Here is an 18084-nt window from a genome sequence, read left to right as displayed (position 1 = left end):
ATAAACCTCTCCACCTCTCTCTCCTTTAAGATGCTTCTTAAAACCTATCTCTGATCAAGCTTATGATCAAGCTTATTGGCTCGTATTTTGCAGTTATAATGGTACTGTTATTACTGTGAAACTGTCGGCAACTTCTGGCATCCGCACATGAAGTGTAGTCACTTTTGTAATGTAGGAAACACGGCAGCCAATTTGTGCACAGCAAGCTCCCACAAACAGCAATGTGATAATGACCAGATAATTTTTTTTGTGATGTTGATTGAGGGATTAATATTGACTAGGATACTGGGGATAACTCCCCTGCTCTTTGGAATTGTGCCATGGAATCTTTTACAACCAGCCAAGAGGGCAGATGGCGTCTCAGTTTAATGTATCATCTGGAAGATGGCACTTCTGGCAGCCTTGATTTTTGTGCTCAAGCCCTGAAATGGGACTTGAACCCAGAACCTTGATACTCAGAGCCGAGTGCTACCAATTGAGCCATGGTTGACACGCAAAACTAAATCTTCAGTCTTGGTCTCATTGATTTTTTTTCTCCCTGGCCTAATGCTTATTGGCGTGGCCATGAAATTTGTCAGAACATCAAAAATTGATGTTCCTCTTTGGTTCTAAACTGCAAATAGAATTTTCAATAGGATTTCTTTTGTCAGTATCAAGCCTGTTAATATCATTTAAGGCCTCTTGTAGCATTTCTGTCTCCAGTCATGCTGCCCTCTGCTCAGTTCTATTAAATGGACCAGTTACTTTTTTGTCCCTACTTTGAACTGAAGTTAAGATAACAAGTGCAAAAAATTCTCCACAGTTTATACAAGAAGCATTCCCTGCGTTTTAGCACTACTTTGTCCTGAAGCATTGACGGCTTCTTGTGCTGTTGAATCCGAAGAGTACAAAGTACGCCATGTCACTATGCATGTGAAAGGATCCCTGTTCCATCTTTGCATGAGAAAAGACCAGCTTAACAAATCCTGCTCCATCCAGAGTCCATGTCTGATTGTCGTGTCATGGACTTGCATTCAACACCATCTTCTTACCATCCTGAGGGAAAAAAAGATTCAGTAATCCTGAAATAAAAACAAAGTGCTGGAAATACTCAGCAGGTCTGACAGCATCTGTGGAGAGAGAAACAGAGTTAATGTTAACTCTGTTTCTCTCTCCACAGATGCTGCCAGACCTGCTGAGTATTTCTAGTATTTTGTTTTTATTTCAGATTTCTAGCATCTGCAGTATTTTGTTTTTATTTCAGTAACCCTGAATTGCTCTTCACAGCAGATATTGATCCAGATTGTTTTTAAAGTTGTCACTTAACCCTGAAACCAGTTACCTTCTCTGGGAGTTTGTTCCATTTGTTAGCTACCCCTGCAGCTTTGTGTCATTATCAAATTTAGTATTGTTATAAACACCCTGTTCTACTTTCACAAGTATTGTAATTAGCCAGAGTTCCAGATAGGACTCCCCAGGCAGGGGGCATTTTTACTTCATTTCCCCCCTCTGTTTTCTGTTGGTAAGTAAGTTCTGAATCCAGTTGAACCATTTGTAAACCATTTAATGAGCCTTGAGCTTCCCTGCCAGTCTCAGATGAGGAAGTGGCAAATGCCTTTTGAAGATGTCAGTAAACTACATCATCTGGATTTCCCTCCATCTTTCTTATTCCCTTAAAGAATAGCTTTGTAAAGCATCATCTATTCATTCTGTCTTGTGGTATGCTGATTGCCTGTGAAACTTGTGCTATTTAAATGCTTAATTATGATGCCCAGTATGAACCAGCTGGTTGTAGCCAGTTGACCTATTTTAGTGATCATTTACTCCTGCCATGCACCTAGACATGGACTTAAACTGTGGTCCATGGAGACAAGTGAGGATTCTGTATCAAACTAAGTTCCAGTGGGTTTGTTTCCAAGGGATCTGTACAAAGCTCTGCATCCCAAGGCAACACCGAAGTTGGCAGCAAGTGTCAAGGCCTTCTTTGAAAATGGCCTAGAATTTCTCCATTATTTGGTGAGATATGCTATTTGCCTACGTGAGGTGCTTGTGCACCTGGGCCTCTGGGATGTGTTCTGTGAATGTGATGTTTGGGGGTGGTGGGGTGAGGACCCACTGACACTGTCGTCATCTGCAGAGAGCAAAAGTAGGTGATGGAGTACACAGTGACTGCAATGCATTTGAGGTCATTGATATTGAATGATAGGGAGGAGAAGCTGCATTCTTAAAGCTGAGCAGAACTATCTACTTTCCTCATTAGATTGCACTGCTATCCCAAGGCGCAGCACCTTGTTGGGGGCTCAAATCTATAGAGGATCAAATCCAGCATGTTGCATGCTCAGTAAAGTATGTGCCCTTTCTAGGGGTTCAAGAGTTTTTAATGGTACTGGCAATCACCAGTTCTTGCCTGCGCTCTTGCATTACATTGGACAGAGGCCAGCAGCAAGCAGAATGATGGCAAGATCACTATAATGCATATTATGGAAACATTTCACGTGTGTGTCTGTGTGTGTTGTTGTGAAAGTGCTTCCATTTTTAAATATTTTTTTGAGGCCAACTGGGTACGCCCCGGGATGATCTCCTCAAGCCAGAAAGGAAGATGCTGAAGGTGGAAGTCAGGTCCGCAAGCCTAAATTTTACCATTGTCACAAGGTGGGACACCTTCATGCAGAATGCTGGAAGTTGTGGGGTAAACCCATGGGACTTATTGGGGTACACAGCCAATGTAGCGAAAGGGGCCCTGACCGAGCAGGCTGTAGCTCTGACTGTAGCTGTATGGCCAAATATAAGAGCCGCTGTGAGTGCAAAGGTCGTGAATAAGATACCTGAGAGTTATAGGGAATTCTATCAAAAGGAAAAGAAATTCTGTATCCCTTAAGTGAGGCAGGTAAACCCATAGTTAGACTTAGGAATACAGGAGCCACCCAAACTCTTTTGCTGTGGGAAAGCATATTTTTTCCACTAGAGAGTGCATTGAATGCCAAGGTTTTAGTGAATGGTATCAGTGGGGAATATATACCCATACCTTTGCATTGAGTGTACCTGGAATGTGACCAAATGTCTGCAATGGTAACGGTAGGAGTTGTCCATAGTTTGCCTGTAGACGGAGTTGACTTACTCCTGGGGAATGATTTGGCCGGAGCGAAGGTAGTAGCTTCTCCGGTGTTCATGGAAAGACCAAGTGGTCAGAGACAGTACAGTTGCAGGAAAAGGTTCCAGGAATTTTTGTTTCATGTGTAGTGACCCAAGCATTGGCTAAACAAGTTCTTTTGTCGGAGGTAAAATTGGCACCACAGACAGGTAGCTGAATATCTGAAGCTTTCTTTGGGGATTTGGATAATCCAAAGGAAATGTTTAATAGGTCTTCTCTGATTAAGGCTCAGTAAGCCGATCCCGAGTCAAGTTAAGTGACACAATCGGCTCTAACTGAAGTTACTGAGTCTACCGGTTTTAGTCCTTTTGAATTAGTTTAAGGGCATGAGATAGCAGGTCCTCTAAAACTCATCAAAGAAAAGCCTTTAGAACAGAGGGACGAATCGTCTGTGCTAGATTATGTATCCATGTTCCGGGAGCGGCTCATGAGAGCCTGCAAAGTGGCTCAGGAACACCTGAAAGCTTCCCAAACGACGATGATGAAATGGGCAGACAAGCATGTCAAGACCCGAACATTTCAACCAGGGATGAGATGTTAGTATTACTGCCTTTACAGGGTGAACCGCTGAAAGCACGGTTCAGTGATCCATATAAAGTGGTCAAAAGAATTGGTAAAGTAATTTAGTTGATTGACACCTCAGATCGCCGGAAAAAGAATCGGCTGTGTCATTTCAACATGTTGAAACAATATCATCGCCAGAAGGGGGACAAGTAAGCAAAGGTATGTCAGGTAGTAAGGACAGGGAAGGATGAAAGGGAGAGTGAGGATGAGGCAGAAGGAGATTTAGACAATTCTCAAAATGAACCTCCTCCTAGCCGGTTAGCTAATACTGAATTGTTAGCGAAATTGGACAGTATATTTTCATATTTTGATACAGCCCAACGGGAAGACCTAGCAAGGCTAATCACTGCATTTAAGAGTCTGTAGGTACAAGCCAGGATGTATAACCTTAGCCACACATGATGTGGATGTGGGGGATTCCTTTCCGATAAAACAGCATCCTCATCGCTTATCGCAAGAGTTAAAATACTTGATGTTCCCTGAACTTTATCACATTGCATTACAGTCCCTTAAGTGAATTAAGTGCTTGGCTATTTTATGTTGTTGCTTTCCTTGATTTAATGGCTTATTCACTCATTGATTCATAAAGGCTTAACCCGCTTTCTGTGATATGCATTTGAGATGACAACTTCACATGTTGTATTGGACATGTCAAATGTGGCTATAGCGATATGACTGCTAATCGTATTGGCTGAACAAAATATGATGGTGTGCAGTACAGAGTACAGTTTCTTTTTTATTCGTACGGGGGATGTGGGCGTCGCTGGCTATGTCAACGTTTATTGCCCATCCCTAATTGCCCTTGAGAAGATGATGGTTAGCTACTTCTTGAACTGCTGCAATCCTTGGGGTGTAGGTCGACCAACAGGGCTATTGCGGTCACTTCCCTTGGTAGCTTTCTTGATGTAACCAGTGTTTTTTTTCCTGCATCTCCTTTATAGTTCTCATTTTTAAAGTAAAACATTGACATTCCTTCTATGTGAAGACAGAGTGCCTTAGTTGTGTAACCAGCAAATCTAAATATTAACCATTGGCAAACTAACACTTTATAGTCAATTAGCACAGGTACAGCACAGCAAGTGAAACATGCTTTACTTGAATGGGTATCCATCATATTCTCTGACTCGCCTCAGCTGTTTCTGGGACACAGCCACTTTTATCTCAAATACAAGAGCTGTTAATTAATTGCCAAACATCATCCGCACTGTTTTTTTGTCTTTTAACTTGATTGGCGCAGGGAGCTAAAGCACACATAAGAAAACGGCTTGAGCTACATCTCTGCACCGTTGGCCACTAATTACTTTATTAGCATCACTGGCAACAAGTCTGAAAGCAGAGGAAGCAACCCTAATCTCATTACCTCATGTTTGCTTTGGGGAAAATTTGAGCGGTCTTGCATGTCATGGAGTGCTAATGTCATATTCAAATTATACAGACTTAAGAAAATGAAGGCCAAAGAAGTCCAGCTGAACCATCAAACCCTGTCTCGTTTAGCATCATGATCCCCGTAAACCCCCTGGCCCCACTCATCCCATATTCCCCCCTCCATCATCAATGCTGGCCATTCATATAATCACCTAGGAGAGGCAAAAGGGGAAAAACATATAGGTACTCCCTCTTTGACCCTTGAAGGCAATCTCAAATTTGAGGAAACTCCAGTGACTGGGAGACGCATTGTTCTATACCCACCTACCTTTTGTATTTGGTGATGTCAGCCACAGTCAAGGACCCATCCCATTCCCTTTTGTGCATTTCCAAGGAATCTGTACTCAGTGCATGAGCTGGTGCTTTGTTCCAGAGGTCAGTGACCCTCTGTGGGAAAAAAAAAATCACCTGACATCTAGTTCTATGCTTTTGTAGTTTACGTGCCTGTTCCCTGGTCTTCCCTAACGTACCTACATGGACCAAATCTAATCCTTTGATTATTTTCAAGATGCTAATCAAATCTCCTCAAAATATACACTTTTATAGAGTAAATGACCCCGATGTTCTCAGCCTATTGTTGTAACTAAGGGCTTTTATACCAGGTATCACTCTTGTGGCTCTCCTTGGATTCATTTCCGGGACTTCTCTGCACCATGTGAGGGGGACCTAAACTAGGACTGCACAGTACTCTAGGTGAACTTTACCCAATGTCTTATACATAGTGTTTTCTGTTCACAATCCTGTATGGCATACATATGCTTGATGTTAGCCCTACCCATGTGCATAACACTATGCATATCTTGATTAAATGATGACAGCTAGCCACTGGCCAATTCCTCTGTCACACCTGGATTTGTTTGTAATCTGGTTTTTCTCACCTAAGGTTCTAACACCCACACTTGCATTGTCTGCGAATTTGCCCCCAATGCTTTCATCCATGTGATCGATGAGGATTGTGCAGAGCAACAGCATTTCCACCAGTCTTTGTGGACACTACTCGTAACCAGTCCCCATGCAGAACGATTGCCATTCTGAGAATGTATCCAATTTAAAATCTGACTGCTAATCCCACAGGAGTCTGACTTATTCAGCAAACGATTGTATGTCATTTTGTCAAAAGCTTTTTGGAAATCCATGCATACAATATCAACTGGGCTACTTGTATCGAGCAACTTAGTAGCTTCCTCAAAAATTCAACCAGGTTGGTAAGAAATGTTCATTTTTTTCCAGAAACTAAAGTGAGAGTCTCCAATAACTACTTCTATCAAATCGGTCATACAAAGTACCTGTAATGATCTATTCTTAGTGTATAACCAAAGTCAAGCTAATGGGCCTCTAATTTATGATCTGTTGTCCTTTTGAGAATACTGGCCCTACATGGCCCATGAGAACAATCAGAGTCTAGAATAGCTAGCAGACGTTTAATTTATTGGGCTCGTGAACTGTTGGCAAAACCTCTGCTTCCATCTGCTAAACATACAGCCAGTACTGCACTTCTGTGTTCTTATGCAAACATATAGATGCAAAGCAATGGATTCAGCATCAATGTGGCAAATAGGTTCTTGAGATCTCACTTGGGAAAGCTTGTGCACTTCCCTTTGTGTTCTTGCAGTTCACCAAATGAGCTTTTTTTAAATATTTGTTCATGGGATGTGGGCATCACTGACCAGGCCAGTATTTATTGACCTAGAGAAGGTGGTGGTGAGCTGACGCCTTGAACCACTGCAGTCCATGTGGTGAGGGTACACCCACACTGCTACTATGGAGAGATTTCCAGGATTTTGACCCAGCGACTGCAGAAGAACAGCAATATTATTTCCAAGCCCAGATGGTGTGTGACTTGGAGGGGAACTTGCAGGTGGTGTTCTCATGCATCTGCTGCCTTTGTCCTTCTAGGTGGTTGAGGTTGTGGGTTTAGAAGGTTCTGTCGAAGGAGCCTTGAGAAGTTGCTGAAGGGCATCTTGTAGATAGTGCACACTGCTTCCACAGTGCGCTGGTGGTGGTGGGGTGCCGATCAAGCGGGCTGCTTTGTCCAGGATGGTGTCAAACGTCTTGAGTATTGGAGCTGCCCTCATTCAAGCAAATGTGACCAGATCTTTCTAGTGTTTGCAATAGATCATGTTACTAATCTTTTCAGTGAGGTAAAATATTTTGTTAGGGCACATTCACTGTTGAAAATGTTGATTGGACTTGTGCCTTGCAGATGGTGGACAGGCTTTGGGGAGTAAGGATGTGAGTTATTCACAGCAGAATACCCAACCTCTGACCTGTTCTTGTAGGCACAGTATTTATGTGGCTGCTCAAGTTAGGTTTCTGGTCAATGGTGACCCCATCCCAAGGATGTTGTTGGTGGGGGAATTCAGCGATGGTAATGCCATTAAATGCCAAGAGAAGGCAGTTAGATTCTCTTCTGTTGGTTGTTAGACTCTCCCTTGTTGGAGATGGTCATTGCCTGACACTTGTGTGGTGTGAATGTTATTTGCTACTTATTAACCCAGGCCTGGATGTTGTCCAGGACTTACTGCATGCAGGTTTTGACTGCTTCATTACCTGAGGAGTTGTGAATGGAACTGTATAATTAGCAATGAGCATCCCCACTTCTGACATTATATTGGAGGAAAGGTCATTGATGGAACTAAATTTACTCGTTTTAACTTCACTTGAAAGTTAGTTCTAAATGTTGAACTTTCAAGCTGTGAATTAAAAAGCAATGATGAATGTTGATTATATGCACAAGAGAAAACCTTTATACCCTTGCAACCTCCAATAGATGTGCAGGACATTCTTTTTCTTAAGCATAAAAGGAGAGCAACACACACAATTTTAGGAGCCGTACCCTAGCACCCGGACCACAATGAATTGGGTGACCGCTTTGCGGAGCACCTCTGCTCAGTTTGTAAGCATGACCCTGAATTTCCAGTTGCTGGCCATTTCAACGCCCCCCCCCTCCCCTTGCTGTCATGCCCACATCTCTGTCCTGGGATTGCTGATTGCTGTGGTGTTCCAGCAAACATCAACGCAAGCTCAAGGAACAGCCTGCCGGACTGAACATTGAGTTCAATAATTTCAGAGCATGATGGGCCTTTTTCTTTTCAGTTCTTTTTTTCTTTTTTATTTGTTTTATTTTATTTTGTTTCTACTGTGCCTACCCACTGTTTTTTGCATGTATGTGCTTGGGGCCAGGGCTGTTCATTTTTCTGTCAATTGGCACTCTCTCTGTACTGTCACGGTCCTGTAGTTTTTTTCAGGATTATGCGCTTTGCCTTTAAGGCTTGCAAGGGATCAGTATTGCTTTAAGAACCAGCAAGCCTCAGGAGTTATAGGAAGGTGCATTTTCATTGCCTTAGAAACAGCCATTTGGAGACTGCGATTCAAAGGGTGCATTCTCAATACCATGGAAACAGCCACTGGGAGTGAGTCTCATGCGATACATTTGTTACAATTCAGTTTTGAATTGGCTTTTTAGTTCAAGACAGTTTATTCTAACAGCCAGAGAGACACAGATAGAAGACACAGCTGTGATGACAGCACCTGGAAAAAAAGCTCTTAACCATTTAAACTGAAGGAATAGGAATTTAGTCTGTTTAATTATTATCTCTCAAAATTCTAAAAACATCAAGCCAAAACAGAGATCTCTGGTAATTTAAATTGAAGAAAGGGAAGTTAGACTGTGGCAATCTTTTATCCCTCAAAAACTGAAGTCAGATTGATTACATTGAAAGTATTTGTAAGTCATTAATTGTTGAATTTCGCTGAAGAAGGAAAGCAACACCCCATGGGGACCTGGAGCAACACCGGAACATAAACTTGCAAGGACTCTAATTTTTTCTATTTTAAATGTTGTTTAAGAATTTAGTTCTTCTAATTAAAGAGTTAATTTATTGATTTAAAGACACCTGGTTTGGTTAGCCTCATTCGGGGGTTAATAGATGGTACAATTTGGTTGGGTCTCTCTTTAATTTGGAAAGTTTTAAATGATATGTTAGCCAATCTGTGGAACGACGGAATTGAATTAACAGTGCGTTGGTCCCACCACAATCAGAATCATATATTTTGATTGGGGGCTTTGACAGGAGCAGTTGGTTGTAACAGTACTAATGCTTTGTCTTTCACCACACCATTAACATATCGTTTGCCTTTGTTCCATGACCTTCTCGTCAGTTATTCTCTGTGACCTTGTCCTATCAGCACCTCTTTTGTTATCTCTTGCCCCACTCACACTTTACTTGCTTAAAACCTTTTTACATTTCTAATATTTGTCAGTTCTGATGAAGGGTCACTGACCTGAAATGTTAACTCTGCTTCTCTCCACAGATGCTGCCAAACCTGCTGAGTATTTCCAGCATTTCTTGGGTTTATTCAAGGCTGAACACATTTTGTGTTTAAAACAAAACATTTGTATCCCCTTATTATCTTTTATATTGTTCAATATTGTTGAACAACCTAAACACATTTTTAATTTAACTGACTACAAACCTTTCAGTGGATTTGCATACAATGTCTTAATGTATTTTTCCCAAAGGTCTGGATTGAATATAAGCAAAGCAAGTTTTGGAATGAAACTAGCAAGCTTGACTTGCTTCAAATGAATGGTAAGGTTTATTTGACCAGCGTAACTAGATTGTGCAGATTTTGTCATTGACCAAAAGAATCAGAATTTATTAGAATCATTTAATGTTGTAAAATTCTGTTTAAGAATAAAGGATATACTTTGCAAAGGTTCTGCTACACAATACTACTACTTAGATGATTAACCATAAGACTATGATACAACCTCTTGTTTGTCTTCACCATCTCTCAGTTTTTGCCCCAATAGTATTTCACCCTCCCCCCAGAAAAAAAATATACACTATTATGAGGCCATTTTTTCTTTCATTGCTCACCCCTTAACCTGAATGTGTGCAGGAGTTTGTTCATGTGTTTTTAGAAGAAATTCTGCCAGACGGAAATGTGTCGGGGTAGAGAGAGAGGGGGAAAAGTGATGCTCCATAGCCTTATTGAGGTGAGGGAAGGATAGGGTGACGAAGACAGGCAGTGGAATCTTTGGTTCTGCTGAGCACAGGAGGGAAGGTTTCTATTTTGGTGTAATAAGCCCAAGTTTTAAAACCTCCTTAGACTTTGCTTTGAGCAGAACCACAGGAGATTTAAGAGTATTAGAAAATAATGGCCTGTGCCATAAGTTCTTGCTTGATCTGCATTTAATTTGAATGATTGGTGAATACTTCCTTGTCTGAAGTAATGTGATGAGACATATCTGCCTCTGCAGAGTAAAAAGGAAATGCTTACTCTCTATTTGGTCATGCTATGAATTACAATTTGAAGACTGGATGAAGAAGTAATTTCCTTTTTGTGTCTACTGGGACATGAAATGAAGCAATTTATTTTCTGTTTAGTTGAAAACCTAAATGACTTTCACCTACTACACTGAATTTACATTTAAGCTTTACTTAGTAATTTCGGTAATTAAATGTTTCAAGTTAGTGGACCTTTTCTAATCGCTTTCACTGCCGCCTGCTTTTCAAATCTCAGATATATAGTTATGCACATCTAAATCCAAGAATATTCAAAATCCAGATTTTTAATTTAAGCATTCTCCACATACAAGGAGTGAAGCCTAGCTTTAGAGATGCCACATTTTTAACACACACAAAAATATTCTAATGTGAGAGGAGTGGTGCTATATATACTGTCTTAACCCTATCTCATGTAAAGCCCCAGAATCTCTGCCATTGCCATGGTTCTTAATGTCAAAAAATTGTTTGCTGCTTTTCATGTATGACAGGAGTCTAGTCTTCAGTCTATCCAGAAGTGTATGTTGAATTAGATTGTCCTTGTCTTCACTAGTATATTCTGTTTTCAAACCCACCAGCCTGTTTTTTTTTTGAAGTCTTATCCAATTTGGGGTATTGGCATTTGGGAAGTTTGCTTTACAAACCTTGCATGCATATCTTTGTGACTTTGCATTCAATGTCTTAATATATATTTCTCAAAGATCGGGTTGAAAACAAGAAAAACAAGTTTTGGAAAGAAAGTGATGAGCTTGACTTGGTACATCTGAATGGGAAGTTTTATTCAGCTAGTGTAACTAGACCTTGTCACTGACCAAAAGCATCAGGATTTATTGGAATCATTTTACATTTTGAAATTCTTAGTTATATGTAAGCTATTTTGAAATTATGCTCAGGTAAGTTCCCAATTGGAACATTATATTGTACTCTTGATGATTAGAACTTATATTTTGAGCTTAAAAAGAAGTTATCCAGCAACTAAATTGAATGATGTAAATAATGCAGCAATGTAGGAGTTTAGTCCTCAAAAAATTCAACTTACCAGAAAAATTGAATTAAAATATTTCAGATAAAAAGAAGTGGACTGCAGTTTGTTTGTTTTTCCAGAAGTTAATGGGACTTTACAAGTTCTTGGAGCTTTTGATTTTTAAGTTGCTTGCACGGAAAACTGCATTGCTGCATATTTTTAGCTCGGAGTTGGTGAACTGCGAATTCTTATTGTAGACTTCTGCACATAATGTCTTTGGCAGGTTTGTTCTGACAAATAGTGTCTCCCTTTCTAAATTGTCCCATTTCGGTAGCTTGTGTGTAGCGGGATGATGAAATAAAGGCTGATTGGTTACCCTGTAGAGTGGTGTTTTTCATGCGTCAAATGAAAACTCTGCTCCACAATCCCCAGTCCCACCCATGTGTCACGTCAGCCCTTCTGAGGACACAGGTTTGGGGGTTAAAGAATCCCTATCAGCTGAGCATTTGATCAAATGAATTGGCACAATGATACAAGTTTACAAATGTGAATGGGAGACAGTGTGTGGCTGACTGAATCATGCTAACATTTGTGTTCTGAGAAAATTTATTCTTGCGCGTTGAAATCTAATGTAACTTTTCAACATTTCCCCCCTCAATTTTGAACTCCTTTAAAGATTATAAGCAGAGAAATCATTGGACTTGATTTTTGATAAGCACAGCCTACTGTGATATTTTCAAGTTTCTGATTTATTTTCTGGTACAGCCAGAACCAAGAAATGCGCTTAAAGATCAGAGTATAAAATTCACAATTTAATGCAAGGCACAACTTCAGTACTAAACTTGCCATTCACCAATATTTATTTGTAATTGTTTCATCATATTATAATTCTTGAAAAATTCATCTAATATTGCACATTGTTAAAACCACATAGTTAACATTGTGTAATATCCACCTATACATGCACAAACTATTACATTGTTCAAAGCTACACAAAATTGATTGTTGTAGGCAATTTACATCCACATTGGGCAAGACTTGTGGGCCAAATTCAAGAGATGGAAAGGAGAGGGAAAAAAAGCCTTTTAATTGCAACACTTCCTTTTTTTCATTTAATTATATGAATACTTTTTCAACTGTTATGTTTAATCATAGCATTTTGCTTTTGCATATTGGCACAAGGGTTATTGTGCCATATTTTCCAATTATAAATATTTGTACATGATGTAATAGACATCTCAGTACTTAAGTAAATCATTTTCTCCTTTCTTATGCTGTGATGAACATGTCATAATTTTAATGACACAGTATAACTGCATGCAATTGTATTACTTTTACGTAAGAAAATGTCCCAAGGTATTTCACAGGAGCATGATGAGGCAAAAATGCACACTAAGCTTAGATGGGCTGATCAAAGAGGTAGGTTTTCAGGTGGATTTTAGAGGAGAGGGAGTTGGGGAGAGGTTTAGAGAAGGAATTCCAGATCTTGAGTCCTAGATGGCTGAAAGCGTGGCCCCTTGTTGGGGTGAAGGGAGTGGGGGGATTCATAAGAGGGCAGAGGTGGAGGAATACAGAGTTCTCAAAGTTGTAAGATGATGAACATGTGGTAGATTTCCTTTGATCACTTAACAATACTCTAACTGCCACCTCAGTGCCATAAGGGGTGCTTATGATGTGTGGTAATAAGTATCAAATGCAACTCATTGCATCTATGAAAATCCAAAAACTGCATTTGCTTCTTCCTACTTTATCCACTACTTAAAGAATATTTGTAATATCATCTCAAATCTCTGCTCACTTTAGTCTCCAATCAATGATTTTTAATTCTTGTATCTTACTGAAACCCAAACTTCTCTCTTTTTCTGATGATCCAATTTCTCTCAGCTCCAGTTTTTGATCCAAAAGAACTGTACGTGTGTTTAAAAAATGTAACTTTGTCAGGGTTAGTGTGAATACTCAATCCCATGAGAAGACCTTGTAGACTTTTCTGTCCGAAGGCTAAGTAAATGATTGTGTGACCCAGGATCATTACAGTAGGCCTCTTATTGTATGAATTGGACACTATAGTTTTAGGTTTTCCTGTCTTTTCAGAAAGAAAGGATATGCATTTACGTAGCTCCCTTTATGATCGGCAGGATGTCTGAATACCCTTCACAACCAATGAATTTCTTTTTCAAGTGTAGTAACAGTTGTGTAAGCAAACACAGCAGCCACTTTGCTGGCAGCAATGAGGATAAATGGTCAATTAAAGGTAGACTGGAAAGTACTGTAATGAGACGAAGCTGATTACTAAATCAACAAACTGATTTTTTTCACATAGACTACAAGCATGAACAAAATACAGTTCTTTTTTCCCCTCTCTTTGCATTTCTGTCCCCACCTTAACCCATTGCCCTCCCAGCCCAGCACCATATCACACTTCTGATGTTCTGATGAAGGGTCACTGACCTGAGACGTTAACTCTGCTTCTCTCTCCACAGATGCTGCCAGACCTGCTGAGTATTTCCAGCATTTCTTGTTTTATCGCCATATCACACTTGTTCATCGCCAGAGTGGGAGAAAAATAATGACTATCCTCTACTCTTGGTGTCAAAGATCAGTCTGATGAACTGCCAATCAAATTTATCACCATACATGAAAACTGCCCCATATGGCTAAGCCCCTCCTGCATGGTGTAATGAATGAAAAATATTCTTTCATAACGACGAGATACCTAGCACCAGAGCTTAATAACTTGAACTCATAGCTAGTATAGCAAGTCTGAGGTCTATGATGACTACTCTACTTGCCATTTGATTGAGGGACATTCTAATCAATGTTCTAAATGGATCTCTGGGAGTTAAATCTTTGCAAAATGCATTTGGTAACATAATATAGTTTGTCACTGTAAAGTACTTTAAGACATCTTGAGGTTGTGAAAGGTTCTATATAAATGCAAGTCTTTCTTTCATCTTGCCATGGTAATTTTCTCCTGTTCATTCTAAAGAATGGTGATTCTTACCCTCTTAATCTGTTGCTTCAGTTTCATTACTTTCTACATTCATGGAATTTGTGTGATGCCAGCACTTAGCCTTCAGTGGGATGAGAAAATGCAGGAAATGTTGAAGTAGCCTGTTAATTTTATAACTGTGACCCTATGTCCTACGTAATTCTCATTGTGGTAATGGTTGGGAACTTTAAAGTCTGAAGTGAAAAGATTCAGAAGTTGTGCAAATCCTTTTAGAGAATTATGCCTCAGTGGATGCAATATAAAGCAACATCAGACCTTTTTGTGTGGAGGGACCTCTTGGCATATATTGACATTACGAGGGATGTCAGTCCTCAGACCTTGGCAGCTACATAATGCATGCATAGCAACAGAATTGATGTGCCAATAAATCATCAAATACAAAATAAAATAATTCTGATGACCCAGTTTAGAAACCTGTGATCTAGTACCACATCCATCACTTGCAGTCCTTATCCCGAATTGAACCTTTGACCCATATTGCTGATTTGTTTGTTCTTTTGTACTGTCACTATTACTTTTTCCTGTAAAAGTACTGCATAATAAACTTCCTATATTTTTCCCCTCTCCAATGATCTTCAGCCATTATGTGATAAATAAGCAGGATCGTACTTGAGACAGTAGGGATGACTTTCAACTTCATTGCCAGGCAGCAATTTGGTGTAGTGGGTGAGTTGCTGAATTTCTATCCCATTGAGTTCAAATTAGGATAGACAGACCACCTCACATTATGGAAGATGTGCCTTACTGTAGTAAAGCCCTTTGCTGACTAGGAACTGATAGGACGCCTTCAGGCAAGTTGCTGTATTACTATAAATTTTTATTTAGCCTAGTTAACTGTTTTTATTTGGCCTGTGATCCCCAAGCTGTGCAGATCCTTTACTGCCTATGTTCCTTTCCAGTTTTCTATACATATACAATGAAGTTGCTGGTAATGGTGGAATACAAAATAGTCAACTAAATAAATGGAAGAGATAAAACATTTCAAGTAAAATGTGGGAGGTGCAAGGAAGAGGAAAAAAATGGAAATATTGCCAGAATTGCAAGGCAAAGATATGCATTCTGTCTCCCATTCAGTTCAGTTTGTTTCTTTATCTATGTAGGTACTTAAACTGAAAGGCAAAATCTTTATCATTTAAAAATAGAAAATTGATTTGAATTCCATTAGCAGAACTTTGGAGATTGCCCACATAAGCTTGATTTGTGGTCTAATTAGACTTTTCATGGTGCATTTGTTTGTTTACAAAAACTGCTGGCTAACTAAACAGGAGGAATCTTAATAGGAAATAATATGATTTGATATGCTCATGGACTGTTGAACCTTTCCATAACACTCAGTGCAGTGTTTTATGCACAAAAGGGAGCAATTTTGTTGTTGGAGTAGCATATGCATTGCAAAAATAGTTTAATAATCTGAATTCAGGAAAACAGGTCATCTGGTTATTTATTTCATGGCTATTTGTGGGACTAAGCTGTTTTTAAATGGGCTGTCACATTTTCCTATATTAAAATAATGACTATATTTCAAAAATATTTATTTGGCTGTGAAGTGCTTTGGGCCATCCTGAGGTGGTAAAAGGCACTATATAAATGCAACGAACTTGATTCATCAAATGTTCAGTGAGGGTAATGCAGTTGATGTGGTGTACATGAGCTTCCAAAAAGAGCTTGATAAAGTGCCAGAGCGGTGCAGTGGCTAGCACCGCAGCCTCACAGCTCCAGCGACCCGGGTTCAATTCTGGGTACTGCCTGTGCGGAGTCTGCAAGTTCTCCCTGTGACTGCGTGGGTTTTCGCCGGATGCTCCGGTTTCCTCCCACAGCCAAAGACTTGCAGGTTGATAGGTAAATTGGCCATTATAAATTGCCCCTAGTATAGGTAGGTGGTAGGGGAATATAGGGAAGATGGGGATGTGGTAGGAATATGGTATTAGTGTAGGATTAGTATGAATGGGTAGTTGATGGTCGGCACCGACTTGGTGGGCCGAAGGGCCTGTTTCAGTGCTGTATCTCTAAATAAATAAATAAATGGGCTTGCCAGCAAATCTGAAGCCCATGGAATACAAGGGACAGTGGCAGCATGGAAATGAAGTTAGCTGAGTGACAGAAAAAAAGAGTAGTGGTGAGCGGTTGCTTTTTGGACTGGATGCAGGTATGCACTTGGGTTCCCCAGTGATCAGTACTGGGACCCCTGCTTTTCTTGATCTATGTTAATGACTGAGATGTGGGTGTGCAGGGCACAATTTCAAAATTTGCAGATGACACAAAACTTGGAAATATTGTGAACCGTGAGGAGGATAGTGATCGATTTCAGGAGGACATGGACACGCTGCTGGAATGGGCGGACAAGTGGCAGATGAAATTTAATGCAGAAATTTTTTTTTATTTCACGGGATTTGTTTCTCATCCCTAATTGCCCTTGAACTGATTATCTTGCTAGGCCATTTCAGAGTCCGAATTAAGAGTCAACCACATTGCTGTGGGTCTGGAGTCACGTGTCGGTCAGACCAGGTAAGGGTGGTAGATTTCCATCCCTAAAGGGCATTAGTGCACCAGATGGGTTTGTATGACAATCGATAGTTTCATGGCACCATTACTGAGACTAGCTTTCAAATCCCGAGTTTTATTAATTGAATTGAAATTCCACCAGCTGCCATGATGGAATTTGTACCCATGTCCCCAGAACATTAGCCTTGGCATCTGGATTATTAGTCGAGTGACATTACCACTACGTCACCATCTCCTGACTGATATTGCGGAAGAAGATTTCAAGAAATTATTCCAGAAGTATGGGGAGCCGTCTGAGATATTATCCACTGGGACCGCAGTTCGGATTCATTGGCTTGGAAACCAAAACATGGCTGAAATAACAAAGACTGAACTTGACCATGCAATGCTGAGGAATTGACCTCTACGTATTTGCTTTGCTACTCGTGGAGCAACTTTGGCTGTGAGGAATCTTTCTCCAGTGGTTTGCAATGAGCTACTAGAACAGGCCTTTTCTCCGTTTGGTCCAGTAGAGAGAGCAATAGTTGTTGATGATGACCATGGGAAGCCTACAGAAAAGGGTTATGTGGAATTTGCAGCAAAGCCTGCTGCTTGCAAGGCACTGGAAAGATGGTGAGATGAAGCAATTTATTTATGTCCTCTCCTTGTCCTGTTATTGTGGAGCCATGGTGTTAAACTCCTGAAAGTTTGCTCAGCCTGGGACATTTGAGTTTGAATATGCATCTCGATGGAAAGTCCTTGATGAAATGGAAAAGCAACAGTGTGAGCAAGTTGATAGAAACATCCAAGAAGCAAAGCAGAAACTAGAGGCAGAAATGAAAGCAGCTTGTCATGAACATCAGCTTATGCTTATGAGACTTGATTTGCTGAGTCGCCAAGAGGAGCTGAGACACTTGGAAGAAATGAGGAATCAAGCTGCAGAAAAGAAAATAGATAGAAATGAGGTATGAAGAGGAATGCTGCTGACGAGAGGAGGAAATGATGCGTCAAAGAGAACAGGATGAATTGAGAAGGTAGCAAGAAGGGTATAAGTGCAACTATATAGACAATAGGAAAGTGTGAAGTGATTCACTTTGGTAGGAAGACCGAGGAAAGGCAATATAAATTACAGTTCTAAAGTGGGTGCAGGAGTAAGAGGGACTTTGGGGTATACGTGCACAAATCATTGAAAGTTGCAGGGCAGGTTGAGAAAGTGATT

At 40.3% G+C, this 18084-nt stretch overlaps 1 protein-coding gene and 1 pseudogene across 8 annotated transcripts in view; both read left to right on the top strand.

The window, feature by feature from the left end:
- Positions 1–18084, top strand: part of plekha5 (pleckstrin homology domain containing, family A member 5) — a 400949-nt gene that overhangs the window by 24742 nt on the left and 358123 nt on the right. The window lies entirely within an intron of this gene.
- On the top strand, positions 3037–17948 carry LOC137385004 (paraspeckle component 1-like; annotated as a pseudogene).

This window comes from Heterodontus francisci, chromosome 27, assembly GCF_036365525.1.
Source record: "Heterodontus francisci isolate sHetFra1 chromosome 27, sHetFra1.hap1, whole genome shotgun sequence".
Taxonomy (NCBI): Eukaryota; Metazoa; Chordata; class Chondrichthyes; order Heterodontiformes; family Heterodontidae; genus Heterodontus; species Heterodontus francisci.
The sequence above is the reverse complement of the archived record's forward strand: the minus strand, read 5'-3'. Positions and strand labels throughout refer to the sequence as shown.